At 38.5% G+C, this 19,689-nt stretch overlaps 1 protein-coding gene across 6 annotated transcripts in view; it reads left to right on the top strand.

Annotated features, from left to right (window-relative positions):
• Window positions 1-19,689, top strand: part of PTPRG (protein tyrosine phosphatase receptor type G) — a 725,147-nt gene that overhangs the window by 391,556 nt on the left and 313,902 nt on the right. The window lies entirely within an intron of this gene.

A 19,689-nucleotide genomic window follows, 5' to 3' on the forward strand; every position in this document is an offset into this window, starting at 1 on the left:
GTTATATTCCACCAAGTGAGTACAGCCTCTCATTGTTGGGACAGCAAGTTTGTTCTTCCTTTTTGACATTAAGAATCAGAATATGAAGCCTATCTGTGTGCATAACCCTCTGCCTTTACTAAATTGGGTTTTTTTAGGTTCTTAGATTCCCACATATAGACCCACTTGGTTTAAATGTGAAAACTGTTAAAGTATTAAATACATATTGTGAGAATTCTCTCCAAAATATTTGTGCTACATTGTGGTACCTCTGGCATTGTCTGAGGGTATGTCTACCCTTATACTCTAATCAGTGGTAGTTTCTTGTGTGAGAAGATCTGTTTGATAAAGATCCTGAACATGGTAAAATCAAGGTGCTACCATTTTTGAGTTGCCTTTGGGCTGTTCATTTAAAGCCCTCTCAACGTTACTTTCCTTACCTGTTGAATGGGAGGTGAGGGAGGACCAGGTGAAGGATGATGATGTGGTGGTACTTCCTGGGATCGATGGTGCTATTTCAGGGGATTATACAAAGCAAATGTATGGTCACAAAGTTAATCCACTTTAAAGAACATTTGTAGGGTAATTAGTCTCATAACCAACCCTCTTTTAAACCCTTAAGTTCTTCTGAGACTTGGTGTCTGTTCTCCACACATTTTATTGAAAAGTAGATGTCATGTATGATTAAAACTAAGGGTACAAATACGTTATAGATTCACCAGAATTTGTACTCCCACTCCATGTGACTTAACTTCTTCGTGTGTCAGTTTCCACATCTATATAATGGGAATGTAATACTGTATTTGACACAAGACGAGATGAGGAGTAAAACGAAATATTACAGACCAGTTGCCTGGTTCAGTGAATGGTTCATTTGTGGTCGGCAGCCACATAGTATAACTAGTATGGCAGTAGTTATAGGCACAAGAATGTGTTTGCCATTAGGGCAGAGAACCTTGTCCCTCCACAGAGTTCCGTGTACCCTGGATGCAGAGCTCAGTAAAAATGAGCCCTGGAAAAAAAAAAAAAAAAAAAAAACCACCTTGAATGGATATTTGCATCAATGAATGTGTAATGGGGACAGTAAATAATTATCAATGTGTTGTGAGTGAATTAATTATTCTTCTTGGGGAATTTTAATTAAATACATGAAATAAAAAATAAAAGTTGGGCATACAGGAGTCCAGTACTGAACTGTGTGATTCAAGTTATCTTCCTCAGAAAAAGGATTGAAGAGATGGGGAAGGCTTCATTTAGAGGGGCAGGACGTGGGTAAATTGGCTAGGGGAAGGTGATCGGGGAATACAGTGAGGAGGTGAGGTGAGCCTGGGCTTTGCAAACTACAGCGTTTAGAATGATTTTTTCACGAATACACTGCAGACTCAGTGTCCTTCATTTCCTCCATCTTGCATGTGCTTTGTGGACCCTGGTGAGCACATCTGGCCATTCAGGACGAAAACGTGTGGCATCTTCTATGTGCACATGGCCAACCTGGGGAGCAAAGCACCTGGCCCAGCGTGCCTCATGGCTATGATGGGGGAGGAGAGAGAACATTTTTCTCCTTTGAAAACTGCAGTTGGGAGATGGAGCTTTCCATGTGCCTTCTCTGTTATATATGTAGGATAGATTTATTTACATGGGTGTGCAAATTAATATGAAACCAGTGAGGTTGTTTTTGAGATTATATTTCAGAGTAAGCATAGCATACTTTTGAGGCTTATCTATCTCTGGCCATAGATAGATTCCTGTCATTTCTTTTTAGCGTGGATAATTGTTCATTTGACTTTAGTTGTAAATTTCTTAAGCAAGTTAATGAAATGCTGAATTGCCACCTTTGTTTTTGAACTTTGTGAGGTATATCTCCCAGTTGCATGTGTTTAGAATGTCAATTCAAGTTAATTTGATTCAGTAGCATAGGGTATCTGGGTGACTTTGGGGGTGGTGTTGAGAAACTCTGTCTCCCATGAGGAAAAGGAAAGAATGATTTGAACTCCTTTGTAACCTCTTGACTTCTGTCTGTGTTTTAGAGTTAGGGAGAAGACCATACTTAAGGAGTTTTCCTTGTTTTAAAAACTTACCAATGAAGAAATGCAGCAAACAGAGAGGAACATCTCTGTTTAAAGAGGCCTGAAGAAAACACAGTTGTCTTATTTTCATATTTGGTGTTAATGTTTGCTACTTTTTTGAAGCTAATTTAATAGCTTCGTCTGCTTCGAATAATAAGTAATACTTGAAAAGACAGACACCCAATGTGTTTTGCTTGGAAATTTTAGTTGTTAATGTGTAACAAATTATCCATAAATAGGCAAGGGAAAAAACACCTTTGGGATTAGAAGGAGTTGCTTGACATAATTAATAAAGGTAGATTAGTAGTGGTGTCTTAATTGTGATTTTTTTTTTTAAGGTGGATGTTCAGAATTTATTCTGAGCTCTCCCTGAAAATTCTAGTATCAGAATCTGCATCTTAAAGTCATATTTAATTCTTGGCTTTGAACTTGGTAGGACCGCGACGGCAGGTTAGGAAGAAAACACTCAGTAAAGGAACTTGAGCCAAGTTAGTACAAGTATGGGCAGTTATACCTGCCACTTATGCTGAATCTCCTGAAATATTCTAAAACCCTAAGGTTAACAGTGCCATAATGATTCACTTTTTATTTATTTTCTGTCCTGTCGTTAGTTCACTAAACTGTCAAGGTGGCTTGAATATTAGTGAATGGTAGTTTCAAGGAGCCCTTGGTTTCCAAAAGTGAAGGTTGCTAATTGCAGGCTCCCAATCATAGAAGGACATAGCTGGCCATATCCAAGCAAAAGACAGTTGAGGAACCTGATCCCATCGGGACTCTATCCAGCCATTCAGTGGCGAAAATCTTTTTCCCATTTGGTAGAGGTAATGTTAGGAAATTAATGTTGGTAAATTGATTCCCTGTGTATGTTATCCATGTTTCTGGTTAAAGACCAGGATTCAAATTCTACTCATCTTATTTCCATTGATTCCAGTGTGCTGGGTACTGTGTATGAACTAAAAAAAATTTTTTTTTTGCATTTTGAGATGAAAGGAAATTGTAGATTGTTGAGTACCAGTAGTGCATGAACAAGTTACTTCACAAACCATGTATCTAGAAGTTTGACTGCATTGTATGACAAGGGAGGAGATGTAACGTAGATTTCCAGTTAAAAATTCCTCTCCAGATCATTTGATGTAATGGAAGTGGTCTGAAACTGGACTGTGGTGTTGGTTGTACAACTCTATAAATTTACTAAAAAAATCATTGAATTCTATACTTGAAATAGTTGAATGTAAGCATATCTGTTATACCTCAATAAAGTTGTTTAAAAACGCTCTCTATTTTAAACTAAGACTACGCTGTTGTTTATATTTCTTAGAATATTTACTGATCTGTGTATATATAGCAATGCACATAACGGGTGTATCCCTGTCCTTACAGGGTTCACATTTCACTGGAAACGGTGAGTAGACAAGAGACAATAAATCAAACAAAATAAGTATGTTAAAATATTGGAAGGTGAGTGCTATGGAGGAAAAAGTAAAATGAGGAAGAAAGCACATTGGGATGAAGGGCGCAATTTGAGTGGCAGAGCAGGGCATTGAAAAACTGACATGTGAGTACTGATCTCAAGGAGGTGAGGGGTTACTTGTTACCCTAGATAGGACAACAGGAAAATGCTTGACATGTTCAAGGGATAGCCAGGTGGCCCATGTGGCTTACATAGAGGGATCAATGCGTAGAGAAGTAGGATCTGTGAACAGGGAGGTAATTGGGGGCCGGGGCGGGGGGGTTGGAGCAGATGTGTTGAGCCTTGTAGACTATTTTCCCGGTCTTTGGCTTTTCCTCTGAATGTCGAAGGGTGCTGTTGAAGGGTTTTAAGCAAGTGAGTGATGTGATCTGACTTATGTTCTAATAAGATCACTGGCTGCTGTGTTGATATTAGACTGAAGGAGGGGAAGGTGGGTCAGTGAGTCAGGATAGGAGACAGGTACAGCAATCTCTAGGAGAGGTGATGACCAGAGTGGTAGCAGGTGGAAATGGGGAAGAAGTAGTCACATTCTGGATCTGTTGTGAAGGTACAGGCTAGAATTTGCTGCTGAATCTGGGGAATAAGATAAAGAAGGAATGAGATATGACACCAAGGTTTTCACCCTGAGCATTGAAGGATGCCTGTAAGATGGTACAGACCATACTGTACCAAGTTCAGGATAGAAGAAAGATCTGGAACTTCAGGTTTGTACCTGGAACATCTGAGATGGCTTCAAGACAAGGGTTTTGTGATCAGATGTCCCCAAGGTCCTGCAGCTTTTGCCTGAGCATCTCATGAGGGGTTGGAATCAATACCCCTTTCAGAACAGCAGCCTTCCAGGTTTGCAGGGAAGTGTTAGGCAGAGGTTACTGGCGATTCCTTTTTCCAACCCCAGACTCAGAAGGAGCACGCATGCCCATTGGGGTTCAGGACCTTTTGGACTAATGAGAACTTCAGGCAAGAGCAATGTGGGTATTAAGTTTTATTCACTATTGTGTTTGATAGAGTATGAAGAGCCAGTGGAGTAGTCTGTTTGCTTTCACTTGCTCTCTTGCAATTTACTTCTCTTTGGGATCTCCACCAAAGAGTAGGAACAGCCCTAGTTAGACCTATTGCAAAGCAAATACAGAATGAAATATTAAGTACGATACCTTGAGTGATGCTTCGAACCACAGTGGTTTAGAGGTTTGGTCGTGTGACCCGGTAAACATGGTTAAGAGTCTGCTGCTTAAAGAAACATCTGTCCTTTTTGAAAGTTTTTTCCCCTTATTTTTCTGATTTAGGTGTTTTTGGAGGGAGTTGGGGAGAAAATTTAATGCTAATAAATGAAAACAACCTCTTTTGCCTAGACACTTGAAAGGTCTAAATTCCCCCTAAAAGTGGTCCCACAGTTGAGTACAAAGTGGTCCCACAGTTGAGTACAAAGTGGTCCCGCAGTTGAGAATGAAAGCTGATTACAGCACGTTTCCTCCTCTTTGTCCAGCATCTTCTGAAAATGATTATTTTGTATTAAGGCTTTGTCTGCATTAGCAGTTTTATCTGCAAGGAAGGGACTTCTAGTCTGCTAATTAGAGAGCTTGTTTTTCACAACCAGGATCCTACTGTTTTGGAAATCACTAAACACTGTTTCTGGGATGTTAGCTCCTGAACTGAAAAATTCCTGGTAAATCCATCAATGTGGTGACCAGGACTTGACTTAAGCTTGCATCATTAAGGGTTGGAGTTCTAGAATCCAGAAGGAAAAACTCATGTTCTGTCTCCTGCTTCTGTCTCCTGTCACAAGCTGTGGATCCTAACTTCAGTTTCTTATTAATTCTATTTCTTATGCATCTTGCCAAATACAACTCTTTATTATATTGTCTGAAAAAATAGTTTCTCCTCCATATTTTCATTAAGCATTCCATCCGTATAGAAGTCCCCAAAGTAACTGTCAAATGGTGCTCTGTCTTCTTAATAATGTAGCTCAAATGTAGTCAGGAATATTTTTTTTTCTCATGGTATTATTTTTTTTCTCATGGTATTTTTTTCTCATGGTATTAGTGTAGTCAGGAATATTTTTTTTTCTCATGGTATTAGTGGTACTTAATCGCCTAGTTGAAGAATTATAGGCCCAACACTACACAGCCACACCTTAAGCCAAAGTTTTTTCATTTCATGAACATATTTACTGCAGTTACCTGCTCTGATGCCTTTAAAAGTGTTCTTTAAAGTGAGTTGATACTGTTTTTAATGTGAGTTCTTTAAAGTGAGTTGATAATGTTTAAAAAATCTTTTATTACCTTAAATAGGGTAGACCCTCTTTAGTATACAAAGGTGTGCGATTTTTATTTAGATATTCATGTAATTTTTCCATCAGTTTTTCCTCCATCATAATCACGCAGTGTTCACGGCATTAGTCTTCTCAAGTTCAGTAGGGTAAGTCTGGGACGTTCTGTCTTTCTGTGAATGGCTGTATTTAGACAACAGCAGTTGCTTACTCAATTCATTTTCCTATCAGCCTGCTTAGCTTTGGGCCCCACCTACAAACACATGGTTTTATTGAAAATGTTAGTACTTTGATAATAACATTCTCTTTGCTGATTATGAAGAGCCAAGGTCAAAGCTACCAGAACGCTATTCTCCCCAACCTAGGGCCTTGGTTGAGAGACTCAGTCCTTTGTGGAGCAGATTTTTGGAACTAGACACACAATCTAAGTTGAAATTGACCTCCAGATTTGGCTAACATCAGAAGTGCCCAGAAGTTTCCACCCATTCAAATATTACTATAGCAGGATATTTAAAGAGGGGACTCTGGAGCTGTCTGAGTTTGAATCCTGGCTCCACTACTTGCTTAATGGATGGATCTAAATACCAAATAAATTAACCTTTCTAGGTGTAGTATCTTCATCCATAAAATGGGGATAGTATTGTCAGGAGCAAATAAGATAATCCATGGACGTTGATCGCTTGTCAGTGGCCGGTAAATGTTAATATGTAAAGAATCCGTGTGAAGTGGAGGTTAAAAGCTGCTTACTAGGGGAGTGGTCTTGAGCAGATTACCCTCTGACCTGCCTCATAATGTATAATGAGGATAATAGGGATAATAGTGAAGTTTATTACTTACAGTTGATTTCGGAATTAGGTGAGATGATTCTTGTAAAGCACAATGTCTTTAGCAGCAGTATCAGCTCTTAGTACTGTTAGTGGCTGTTTTCATTGTTCTCAAAACAGTTTCCTTGATCCCACTTTTGAAGGTGCTGATATGGGAGCTCAGGAATATGGGTTTTATCTTTAATGAAGTTTTCTAGTCATCAAGTCCAGCACTGGTCTTTGGTCCAGCATTTAGGAACCACTGTTTCCATCATTCATGGACATCAGTGGGCTGCTACATCCTGCCACTTAAATCCTGAAATGAAAGTGTAAATGAAATCCCTGGTATTTTTCATCATGATTTTGTTTTTCACAGTGACCGCTTTCTTTGCTGTCAGTATAAATAGATCCCATCTGCAACTCTTACAATTGCATTTGTTTCTTTCCCATCAGTCATCAGTTTAGTCCCTAAAAATATAATAGTGATTCCTAAAGTTTATGAAGATGCCCATCAGACTTCTTATTTTGATCACAAATCTTGGACAGAATGAAAAACAAGAAGGCTGGCCATTTTTTCGTTTCGCTGATTTGCTCTTTTTTATGTTTCCCTTGTGTGCCCCATTTATATTATGCACCCCTTAGTTATCCCCAGTGCCTGCTCTTCCCACTGTGGGTAACAAGGGCAAGGAAATTAGAGTATGTCCTGCCCTGAAAGCACTATGTTCTGATATTCTGCAGGGAAGTTCCTTGTTGGCTCCTTTTTTAAAGCTCTGCGGTGTATCCAAAACATTGCAGGATTTTCAAGCACAACCAACACAGATATCTGGATTTCAGAGAGAAGCCTTGACAGGCCATCTCTTGATATTCTCAGAGTTAAGATGGAGAAGTGAGTATTTGTGGTAGATAGAAAAACTCTTCCCAGGGAACTCTGGATAATGTACCACTGTAATGATGGAGAGTTCTATCTTGGGCCCTGGCCTTTTGAGCATTTTTATCATCAACTTGACAAAGGAGATGGACTTATTAAAGTTGCGAATGGCATATTGCCGGGAGGCCTAGGTCTGAAATTAGATGACAAAATCAGGATCTCCCCAGCTCCTGAGAGGCAGGAATGATGGGTGAAAATTAAATAGGATGTAGTAGAGAAGCAATAGGCTGTGCAGCCAAATGGAAGAGTTGTACAGACTTTGCTTCAAATCACAGTGTCAGTGCTTGCATTCCAAGTAAGTGAGTCTCAGTTTTCCCCTTGTAATAATGGGTATATTGGTAGGTTATACGGTTTTCCTATGGGATATGACATAAAATCACAGTGAGGAACATAATGACTTCTCAGTAGTATTGGCTCTTTTTATAGTTGTCTCATTTTTAGGTTAAAATAGAATTTCTGCTTTAATGTGGATCTGACTTAACAGTCACATGAAAAAGACGGGAGGATCTGTTTTGCCTACAGAATTCCATAATGCTTTTCTTCTCAACCTTATTTTCTCTTATCACCCGCTCCCTAAGGAGCCTTTTTAGATATTTTCTCCCGATCACCGCCCAGCCCTTGAAATTTTAATATCATAGATAGACTGTCCTTTCTGATTACGTACTCTGTATATGTCTGTGCTTTAAAGATGAAAATAGTAATGTATTTTGCCCCAAAGAACAAACTTTCACCCTGCTGGGGCAGTGACCCCTGTTAGAGTGATGCCATAATGTATTAAGAACTCAGGACTTCCAGAGTCCCTCAAGAATGTTCGTAGGTCAAGCTTTCAGAGATATGTGTCCAAAATTTAAAAAACAAAATTTTGTTGTTAATTACAGAAGCACTACATGTATTCGCAAAATAGATAGCTTTCTAGATCATATTAGCATCTTTTTTTTTTCATGTTTAAGTAATTTATTTGATGTTTGCTGCTTGTGTGTTCATTTCAACCCTCCACAGGTGTTAACGTACTGGCATCTTTTGACTCCCACCCCAGAGGTAACCACCATTTACAGTTTAGCAAGCTTCTTCGTAATCTTTGTGTGTTTTTTGTAACTGGTTTTAATTTTATTTAATTTGTTTCTTTACAAGATATGACGTAATTCCGTAGTATTTGCTCTGCAGCTAGCTTTTTCCCATTGAATGCTATCAGATAGTCCTTCCTCCATTTTAAGTTTCTGTGGATCTTTTAAATTTAACTTTTAAATAGGTAATGTATAAATATAGTTCAAAGTTCAAAGGGCATAAGGGAGTAAGTAGTGAAAAGTCTCCTGTTCTTATTTCCTTTTCATTTACTAGTGTTATGCTTTCTTAAATATGCTTCCAGAAGTATTTTATGTACATACAGTAAATATATGTATGTCATCATTTATTTTCTCATTTTTGTGAACACAAATGGTAGCATATTATAATGTATGTTAGGTTTTTCACTAAAAAATATAACTTGGAAGTTTTACCATTTCAGCTTTAAGAGGTTTCTTTTTCTTTCTTTCTTTCTTTCTTTCTTTCTTTCTTTCTTTCTTTTCCCCCAAGTTCCACACTATTCCAATGCATTGATTTGTCATAGTTTAGTTAACTAGCCCTTTGGTGATGGATATTTATCTCGTTTCTAATTTTGGTTACAACTGCTGATGCCGCCATGACTAACCTTAACCTTGCGTGAATGCAAGTATATCTGTAGCGTTAATACCAGGCTCAAAGGCGTGCACATTTGTAATTTTAATATTACTACCAAATTTTCTTCCATAAAGACTGTTTCAGTTTCTCAGTAGTGTAAATGAAGGTGCTTATTTGAATACATTTTTGTTAACAGTGTATAATCAAACATCTTGGTGTTTACAAATTTTGTAGGTGAAAGAATGCATCTATATAATTTTCATTTGTGTTTCTCCTTATTAGTGTGGCACAGCAACTTTTCCTGTGTCAAGGGGCCATTTGTGTTTCATTTTCTTTTGAACTGTTGGTTTATATCTGTTGACCATTTTTATGTGGGGTTTTGGGTTTATCGATTTCTAGAATCTCTTGGTATACTAAAGAACTTTCCTTTCTGTGGTATGAATTGCAGATGTTTTTGCAGATCATTTGTCTTTTGATGTTTCTTATGGTGTGTTCTACAATCAGAAAATTCAATATTTAATGTATTTGATTTTATCAGTCTTTCTGATGTTGAGGTTTTACATGATATGAAAAAATGCTTTCCCTACTTCAGATTTCCCCACAAGTGCTTCTTACGCTTTTACTTATTTATTTTAAATATTTAAATATTGGAACTATTGGGAATATATCCGAGAGAAGGATTATCTACTTTTGAACCGTTAGATGTGGAAGTAGTTAGCAAGTCCTTACTGTTGGATATTTACATTATTGCCAGTTCTTTCATACTGTAAACAAAAGGCCAGATGGTAAATATTTTAGGTTTTTTTTTTTTTTTGGTCTCTTTTACAACTGTTTCACTCTGGAGTTACAGCACAGAAACAATCATAGGTAATACATACTTGAATGCGTGTGTCTGTGTTCCAATAAAACTTCATTTACAAAAACACGTGGTGGGCTGCGGGCGACCCACATGCTACAGTTGGCAAACTCTTGTTTTATAGCATGGGTTAGTCCCGTAGGTCTGGAATTGACTCAGTGGTCTGTCACTTACTATGCGAAGGCAAGTTTCCTAGCTTCTGAGCCTCAATTTCTTTATCTGAGAAATGGAGAAACTAGTATATACTTGACACGAGTTGTTGAAAGGATCAAAGAAGATAAAATATAAGAAGCTTTCATCACAATGCCTGGCACGTTGTTGAATATCCTTCAAATGGATGATGCCTTCCTTATTGATGTCACTTTATGGCTGTATACTATTAAATGTCACTTAGTCGTTTATCGTAGTCTGGGACTAGGGTGTCAAAAAACTCAGCAATCAAGAGGAATTATATTTTAGTGCAATATTTGTGATTGCTGGTTTCTCCTTTTGCCTCAGACTCCAGGATGACTTTGCACAGGACTGTTAACTGAATATCGTTAAAGTTTTTATATTTTGCTTATCACAGGTTTTTGTGTTTACTTTAAACCTTAAAATACTTCATTGAGATATTATTTATTTTGATGACTGAGTTTTTGGTGAGTGCCTCACCTTAATCCTAGCCCTTTTGAGCAGATATTTATTTATTGAGTACCTTCTGTGTACCGCGTGAACCAAATAGGCAAGTATCTGACGTCATGGAGTTTATTTTCTCATGGACCATCTACTAGAAGGAGAAGTGCACGAGGTCAAGGAAATAGAACATGGATGAGGGGACTTATTTAAATAGCTAGGTTAGCAGAGACTCCTCTGATTTGATGAAATGAAGGGAGTTAGTGTTCTTTTTATCACTGTCGCTTCTGCTAATTTCTCCAATTTTCTTTATAGATCCCCTTTATTGGAAGTTCTGCACGCTGTAAATTTATTGAAATAGAAAAAAGTATAAGTTAAAGCGAACTATTCACAGAATCCATCATGCTGTTTTGGCTTTACCTCATAAATGTGGCACTTTATGTCTAGACATTTCCCCAGATAGCATTTAATAGTTAATACCTTTTGGGGCATACATTCCTCCTTTTATAGTTGTCGCAGGAAGGGTGTTAATCATCCTGTCTGTACCCTCTGAAGTGCTTCCCAGTTCCACACACCCGTTCCACCCCAGGCCCCTCAGCTGTTGAGTGAGCGCCTCATAAAACGGTTTTAAATTTCTCGTTCTTTTCCTCTCAGCCCTGAGGTCAGGGGGTTGGTCTGTACCCTCTCATTCCTTGCAAACACCAAACTCCTGAATACCGTCTGGGATTTTTTTCCCTTTTTTCTACTTCTGAGTGGAATTTCTCCTGAGTTGACGCAGATTATATTCCACAACCCTTTGTGGGGCGTGGTACTGACAATAGCAGTGGTGTGAGAAAGGCCTTCTACTCAAAGACAGGAAGTCCCAGCATTGTCTGAACCAGACTGAACTAGACCCTGTCTGTTTTGTTTCCCTCCTGGAGATGCAACTCTGACCTTTGGGAATGTTGCATCGTCACCTTGGCAAGTCTTCCGTGTGTAGTAACTTGTGTTGTGGCTTTTGCTTCTGAGGCAGAAGACTTCAGTGAGAGGCCACTGTCCCCACTAAGACTTTCAGGGGTTCCTGTGTCCTGTGACCTCCGTGTTACCAAGGGTGTAAATTTACAGCCAGGGATTTCAGGGCCCGTTCCCTCTCCTCTTGTCTAAATGAGATCTTTAAACCCTTAGCCAAGTCTATCCTCTCCTCTAGGGAAAGAGGAAAGGAAGGAAGGGGACTCAGTAGATGTTATCCTTATATATTCCATCAGTATGCGTTCCTGATTTTTATCTCTGTAATTTGACATTTTCGTCTTAGTGATGCATGTAGAAAGCATTGAATGATTTAACTGTTGGTATTTTCAAACTAACATTCTGATGATCACCTATATTTTTTTGGTCACAAATAGCAGAAAGCCTACTCAAGCTGTTTTGAATACAAAGACACTTAAAATTCAGAAGTCTAGAGATAAAATTTGAATTTCAGCATTTGTTTGGTCAGGTCCTACCCCCCACCCCGGCCCCCCGCACACACCTTTTTCCTTGTCAGCTTTGCTCTCCAGCTGATTCCCTCTTGGTTCCAAGTCAGTCCTTTCCCTGCCTCTTCTTCATTCCCATTCAGGGAAGCGGGTAGTTTCTTCCTTCAGCCTCTGAACAAAAGTCTGGAGCCTGCTTTTGAATAGCATCAACCTAACCATTCCCATTGACCAGAGAAATCCCCTGTGCTCATTGGCTTAGTCCTGGATTAACACCCCTTCCTGAGTCAATCTCCTGTGAAGGAGGATGGGATTAAACAGACAGATAACGAATCAGGTGCTATTTCTGGAGCCAGGAGCAGGGTCACACCATCCAGAATTTAGGGTTCGGTTGTGGTTCCCAGAAGAAAGTATAGATAATCATGTTTATTGAGCACTGTTAGTACGTGCCAAGTGCTGGCGGATGTGCTCTGTATATAATAATTTCTTTAATCCTCACCGCATCCTTGTGGTTTCTCTCATGGATGTATCCAGTGAGGGTGAATGTTAGCTAGAATATCAACAAAATGTAACATGCCTGTTTGATTCTTCCAGGTGTTACAGGAAGTATTCTTGTAGTATTTAGAACTCTTTGGAATTTTAAAAATGATCTAATATAATCTTACAATTTGTGTGTAAGGAAATTGAATCATTATAAGACTTGACCACTGCCACATTCAGCTCCACTTTTTAGAGTTGAAACTGGAATGAAAAGAGCAAATTCGTGACATGGCCGTCGCCATGGCCCCTCTGGCACTCTTGACAGACATTGGTAATTGGTCTTGTCTTTATTCATAAGTAATCATACAATCATATGGAGCTAAAGTGTGAGTTAAAGCTTATTTGCCACCCTTGAACTAGAACTTGAGTGGCTAGTCTCCTTACCCAGTGCTCTTTCCACTATGCCATGTGACCTTTTTAGTCCCTGGATGATTGTTTATATTATTTTATGGGGACAGTCAGAATTCTGAAAGAAAAGATCTTTGTCATATGATGAGTGTTGATTGCTTGAAGACGTACTTGACTTGAAGGTTGAAGACTTCAGGTCCAGAACCAACTTACCTACAGTTTATAAACACTTGAGATGTTTGGCATTGGACGGTAAAAATTGTGACTTTTTTGTTGATTGCTCAGATGCCTTTTTAAAGCAATTTTATGTGGTATTTACAAGAAACAGAAATAAAGTTGGCCCAACTTTAAACAATATTAGTTAGGTTTTGAGTGGATAAACCATCCCAGTCATTAGTAAAAAGTTTGCATGCCTGTTTGGATGTGGGTGGATTCCGCTTGAAAGATAACAGTTTTTAATCCGAGCTGCGTGCAAACCTGCAGCGTTACAGCCGTTTTCTTGGAAAGACCTTTAGAATCTTCTCGTCTGTGAATTACATTTATGCTCATGGTGCATGCTTTTCTACTGTCATCTCACACACCCATGCAGACATCACTAGTCAGTCAATCAGTCAGTCAGTCAGTCAGTCAGTCAGTCCTTATGAGCCTCTCAGCCTGGAGGCCTGTGGCTTAGAACTCCCCGGTAACCGTGATTGGCATCTCCATTCTTTGTAATACCCTCACTTTTTAGAACAGTAAAATAGGCTTCAGAGAGACCTTCAGGATAAGGAGTAGAATCTGGGACCTGTAATGTAGAGATTCATGCTGTTCCACACTTTACTTGAAATTAATTTTAAACATCTAGTCCTAAAATAGAGGTTTGGGAAGTTAAATAACGCTTGGTCTTAAAAAACGAGTAAAGTAGTTCCCATTTCTGGGGTTACTGTCTGATATTATTTCTTGTATTGTGGTTAGATATTGATAGTTACCTTAAAACACATCATTGATGTGAAATGGAGGAATGAAGTTTTTATACCTAAAATTTAAAAACAAAAAATTTGCCGAACTATTTTATTATCTGTAAGGTAAATTTATGTTTTCTTAACTGGCTTAAAAATTTGAAAATTCCTGTTAATAACGCTAAACAAATTCATACTTATACATGAATAAAATGAAAACAGTGGAGATCAGCAATATGAGTGATTTTTAAAAAGCACTTTTTCCGTTTTTCATATATACAACAATAAACGCACAAAAGGTAACTAGCTACCAGGAGTACAAAATGCAAAAGAATTGTAAGTTAAGTTCCATAACGCTTTTTAATTAAAAAATGGAATAGTTTAAGATGTGTTTTAGATTTCGGAGAAAGAGCATTATTTATAATGTTAGGTTAAAAAATGAATACACTTATTTTTGGATTGTTGCTGTTGGTTAAAAATAGACACCAAGATGCAGGGTAATCGCGTTGGATCCAGGTAATGTTTTTAATATAAATTCCTTGAGGGAGGCATTAATAAGCATATTTGACTAGAAGCAGCACATAACATGTATATCAGTTTTGTTTTTAATTAGATTTAGACAGAATTCATTATTTTTAATGGCTTTTCATAAGTGAATAGAAACCATTATGTGGATATATTATGGTAAAATAAATTCAAGGTGTATGCTTGCTTTCTGCAAAGAACCTCTTATGTATTTAAAGAAACCATTGTTTGGAATACAAATCATAGGCATTTGAAATTCCTTGCTTTTAGACAAAAGTATGATTTATATGCTCTAAAGATAGCACTTTTTTTTTTTGGTGGCTGTGTTGGGTCTTTGTTGCTGCGCGCGGGCTTTCTCTAGTTGCGGCGAGCAGGGGCTACTCTTCGTTGTGGTGCGCGGGCTTCTCATTGCGGTGGCTTCTCTTGTTGCGGAGCACCGGCTCTAGGTGCGTGGGCTTCCGTAGTTGTGGCACGCGGACTCAGTAGTTGTGGTTTGCGGGCTCTAGAGCTCAGGCTCAGTAGTTGTGCTGCAGGGGCTTATTTGCTCCACGGCATGTGGGATCTTCCCGGGCCAGGGCTCAAACCCGTGTCCCCTGCATTGGCAGGTGGATTCTTAACCACTGCACCACCAGGGAAGCCGCCCTAAAGAGAGCACTTTTATCTCTTTTTCTCAGGTCAGGTATTAATAGTGAACTACACTGAAGTGAGATGATTTACTTAAACTATAGAAAAGTCTTGTTGCTAACCAATTATATTTGCTCATCTTAGATTTTCAAGTAATATTGCTGGAGGTGGGGGGGCGAGAGATTGAGATGTGTCTCTCAGATTTTTATTTGATTTTCCTTTGAACACAATAACTTAGTTTTGGTTCAGAATTTATGCATGGCAACCAAGTGCTTTGGGTTAAATTGGCCTTAAAGAAACACTGAACATCAAGCGGGATCTCAGACGTGGGCCCAGATTTACAGTATTTGCCATTATTTTCACGTGGGAGATTGTCTGCCTTAAACAGTCCAGTTGCAATTAATCTCCAGTTGTGTGATATATTCACCCTACTGTAGAAATATGTCTTCCTGGTGATAGTCTACTGAATTGTGGCATCTCAAAATGAGAAAAATACAGTGACTTGTTAATGGTCCACCAAGGAGGTGGAAGTGGGTTCTTTTAATGCACAAATGAGCCATAATTTAAGCTAATAATGTTGTTCCCTAACGATAATTTTTTAAGGTGAATTTCTCCAACTTTATAAGGTTGTTATGTAACCTTAAATAATGAACTATCATTCACGAGCTTGCTGTGCTTTCTTTAGGCCACCTCTCTTTTCCTTTGGCATTGCTCTGTACAGATTTCTTTCTTATCAAGAGGATATGAGAACAACCCCAGCATTATCTGTAAATCAGTGTCCATCTCCTTCGTCTGTTAGGCCATACACCTACCCTCAAGTATATAATAGTAAAGCCAGTAAAATCGGGATATTAAAATGTAACCCACTTGGGACTTCCCTGGTGGCGCAGTGGTTAAGACTCCGCGCTCCCAATGCAGGGGGCCCGGGTTCAATACCTGGTCCGGGAACTAGATCCCACATGCTGCAACTAAGACCTAGCGCAACCAAATAAATAAATAAATATTAAAAAATTATATAACCCACTTAACAAAACTTAGATTTTATTTGGCATCTGTGAGTTTCATAAATATGTCTTCCTCTTTCTTCCAACCTTTATTCAGAACCGGGATAGTACAGAACCCAGTGCATCTCTCACGGAAGCCTCCCTGACAAGGGGATATTTTACACTGAGGTCAAGGAATTCCTTGACCTTGAAATTCCTTCAGCCAGGAATTTCAGATGCATTCACTGAATGCATTAAAAAGAAAACAGTTTTCATTCTAGACTGAAAGAGAATCAGTGCTAGTTCCCTTGGTACTAATATGTTGACAGTATGTCTCCATCAAGATCTCATTCCTGGGGATTTCCCTGGTGGTCCAGTGGTTAAGAATCCGCCGTCCAATGCAGGGGACGTGGATTCGATCCCTGGTCGGGGAAATAAGATCCCACATGCCTCGGGACAACTAAGCCCGTGCGCCACAACTAATGAGCCCATGTGCCACAACGAAAGATCCTGCATGCCTCAATGAAGATACCGCGTGCAACAACTAAGACCCGATGCAGCCAAAAATGAAGAAAATAAATAAATAAATAATAAAATAAATCTTAAAAAAAAAAGATCTCATTCCTTCCAGACTCTCAACAGGTGAACGGGAAGTTACTCTTGGCAGACAGACTGCCCTGTGGTTTCTACCCCTGAGCCCCACACCTCCCTTTTCGAGAAGGTAGCCTTGCGTAGTAGGTTGCCATGTCAGAGTTACTGAGCTGGTCAAAATGGGTCCAGTTGCCAAAATGCAAGTATTCTAAGAAAGAGTTGCTAAGAGGGCACTAAAATGCACATGACTTTCTCTTCTTACTTTAGATGGATATTGTCAGACCTGAGAGAGGAAGGCTTCTTGCTGATTGTTTTCCCTCCTTCAAAACTAGGTTTCAGTTAACCACAGTGTTTTTTTAGTGTCATGTTTTTAACTTAAAGGCATTTATTCAAAGTTCTGAAAAACAAAGCTTTCAATGCTATGAGACTTGTGCAACTGGAAATGATTAATGGTATAATTCTCAGTCCTTTATAAAGTGTCTTAACACTGAAGAGATTTATACAGTGTGGAATGGCAGTGGTGCTTCAGTGTGAGAATAGGTAATCAATACCTGCAAGCTTAGAAAAAGTGTTCTATTTCCACCACTAATGACATAGAGGTTTTTGCAAGGCAAGGGTGTCTGGAGCATGAAGCTCTCCAAAGAAGAATTAATTTAAAATCTGAAGTGGAAGATCAGTTTCAATTAAAATTGCACTTGAACGTATATTGGGTAGAGGTGTGAAAGCAAGCATGTAGTCGGCTTAAATCTTCAGATTGTAGTGAATAAATGAATCTCACTGGTATGAACCCTGATTATATTTTTATAGAGGGCTAAATTATATTTCACCCATGTCTGGCAGGTTATGAGAAATAATATGAACGGCAAGTACTTATCAGAGCTTAAAGAGTATTTTTTTTTAATCAGTAGGATAACTACCAGGTGTCTATGTGTTTTTACAAATGATGGCTTGCATTCTTATTTCTTTGGAGTCATATGTGTTTGGATTGATTTTTACCATGCATTTTTTTCCATTGAGTGCAATTTTGTTGTAGTGCTGAGTTTCTGAAAGGCATTACACACACACACACACATACACACACACACACACACATTAAAACCTTAGTTTCCATAATTCAAACATACAGGCCCAATTGTAGCTAGCCAGAATTTACATTATGGTCAGCTATCAAATATGTCAACAAGCACTTTATTCCATTTTTCAGTGGATGCTTTTGGCATCTGTAAGAAAATTTAGAGCAGACAGGATAATTGGAGCCTTCTGTCCCCTTTCCCCTCCTTTTTTTCTTCAAATATATTGATGCAAGATGAAAATAAAGTTTGGCTCAAATATATGCAAATGCACACTCTGTTCCTTTATGACTCATCTCATGCAGTCTTAGGGAATTTGACCAAGAGGTGAAATGACATGAGGGAAAAGCCCTTGACAATTCCAAATTTAGTTGGAGTCCTACAGTAAAGGAAATGGCGATGTTAACTTTTGCTAGAAAGTGTTATGGCACTTATAAGTGATTTTGATAAGTGCCCAGAGGTTTTGCTAAATCTTTGCCAATCAGCGAACATGTTCTTTCTGATAGTCTCTTTTATCTTACTGCATGGGATAAGGATTAGGGAAAATGGCCCAGGCATAGAGTGAGGCTGAGCCGTTTGCCAGATAGCAAGCATATGAATCACTTTTAGGGGAGCTTCATCAGTTGCTCTTGCAGCCATGAAGTTTCCATTACTGTGACTGAAAAGATTTTCTGTTGTTGCCGCTTTTTTCATGGTACCACTGTTTATATCAGCTGTGAGCTGTGTCAGACTTAGGGGGATGGGGAAATCTGTGGCCAGGGAGTGTGTGGTGGAGGTTTGGGCACAGGTGTGGACTTAGTAGGAGGGAGACCTATGTTAAGGTGTCCTTGTGTCTTCCATCATACAGGGCTAGGTATAGAGTGAGGCAGAAAAATATGGGTTCATGGATGGGTTGGTGTCCTAAAGTCACTTTGGCCATTCATCCTCTTTTATTTGATATGTGAAGGAATTTAAAGCTAAAAAAACCTAAGAATACAAGTATATGTATATGTTTGTTTATACACACACTAAACTTTATTGATTGGGAAGCCTAAATTTTATCTTCTAAAAATTATACAGTTTACACACACTACTGTATATAAAGTAGATAATCAACAAAGACCTACTGTATAGCACAGGGAACTCTCCTCAATATTCTATAATAACCCATATGGGAAAACAATCTGAAAAAGATAGTTATATGTATATGTATAACTGAATCACCTTGCTGTACACCTGAAACTAACGCAACATGGTAAATCAACTATACTCCAATATAAAATAAAAAAATTTTTAAATTATACCGTTTAGACTTATTCTATATCTGATTCTCAAAAAAGAGGTTTATCTTAATCTTTCTAGCAAAAGATGTTTTTTCCAGCTGACTACTTCCGCTTTGTCATGTCAAGAAGGTTCAAGGTAGGGCGCAGAAAAATTTCAGAGCTTGTTATCAACTTAGTAGACATCACCCCCAGATATATAATTTCTGAATAGGGCAGAGACACAGTTGTTGCAATGTGTTTTCTCTATCTATGCCTCGTTGGTGTCCATTAGGGTTATGTGTTATAGCTACATTCTTTTCCTCTTTTTCTGTAGCATATGTTCCCCAAAAAGTCTTTATTTATATGAATGCTGATTCTAGTCTGAAGGTAACTTTATACCCCCATTTCCTATGAGAGTGAGGGATTGAGAAAGAGAAGTGAGTGCCTTAATATACATGTGTTCAAACTGGCTAAATTGAAAAATCTCACAATTAGCCATAGGAAAACCCTGCCTCATTGCCCACATTATTTGTAATGACTCTCATCCAGTGTTGTGTTACTTTTAATTTTTACTTCTTTTCCTTTTCCAGTTCAAAAATTCCTAGGAACCTAGAAGAAAGTTGTGTTTCGTGTACTGTTCACAATAGCAGAACATACTAAATTGATTAAGGTGTTTTCTTGTGAATAAATGCTCTGTTTATTTTGGGAAAATTATTTTAAAATTTTTAAAAAATGTGAACAACT

The sequence above is a fragment of the Balaenoptera physalus genome (assembly GCF_965194825.1).
Source record: "Balaenoptera physalus genome assembly, chromosome: 11".
NCBI lineage: Eukaryota > Metazoa > Chordata > Mammalia > Artiodactyla > Balaenopteridae > Balaenoptera > Balaenoptera physalus.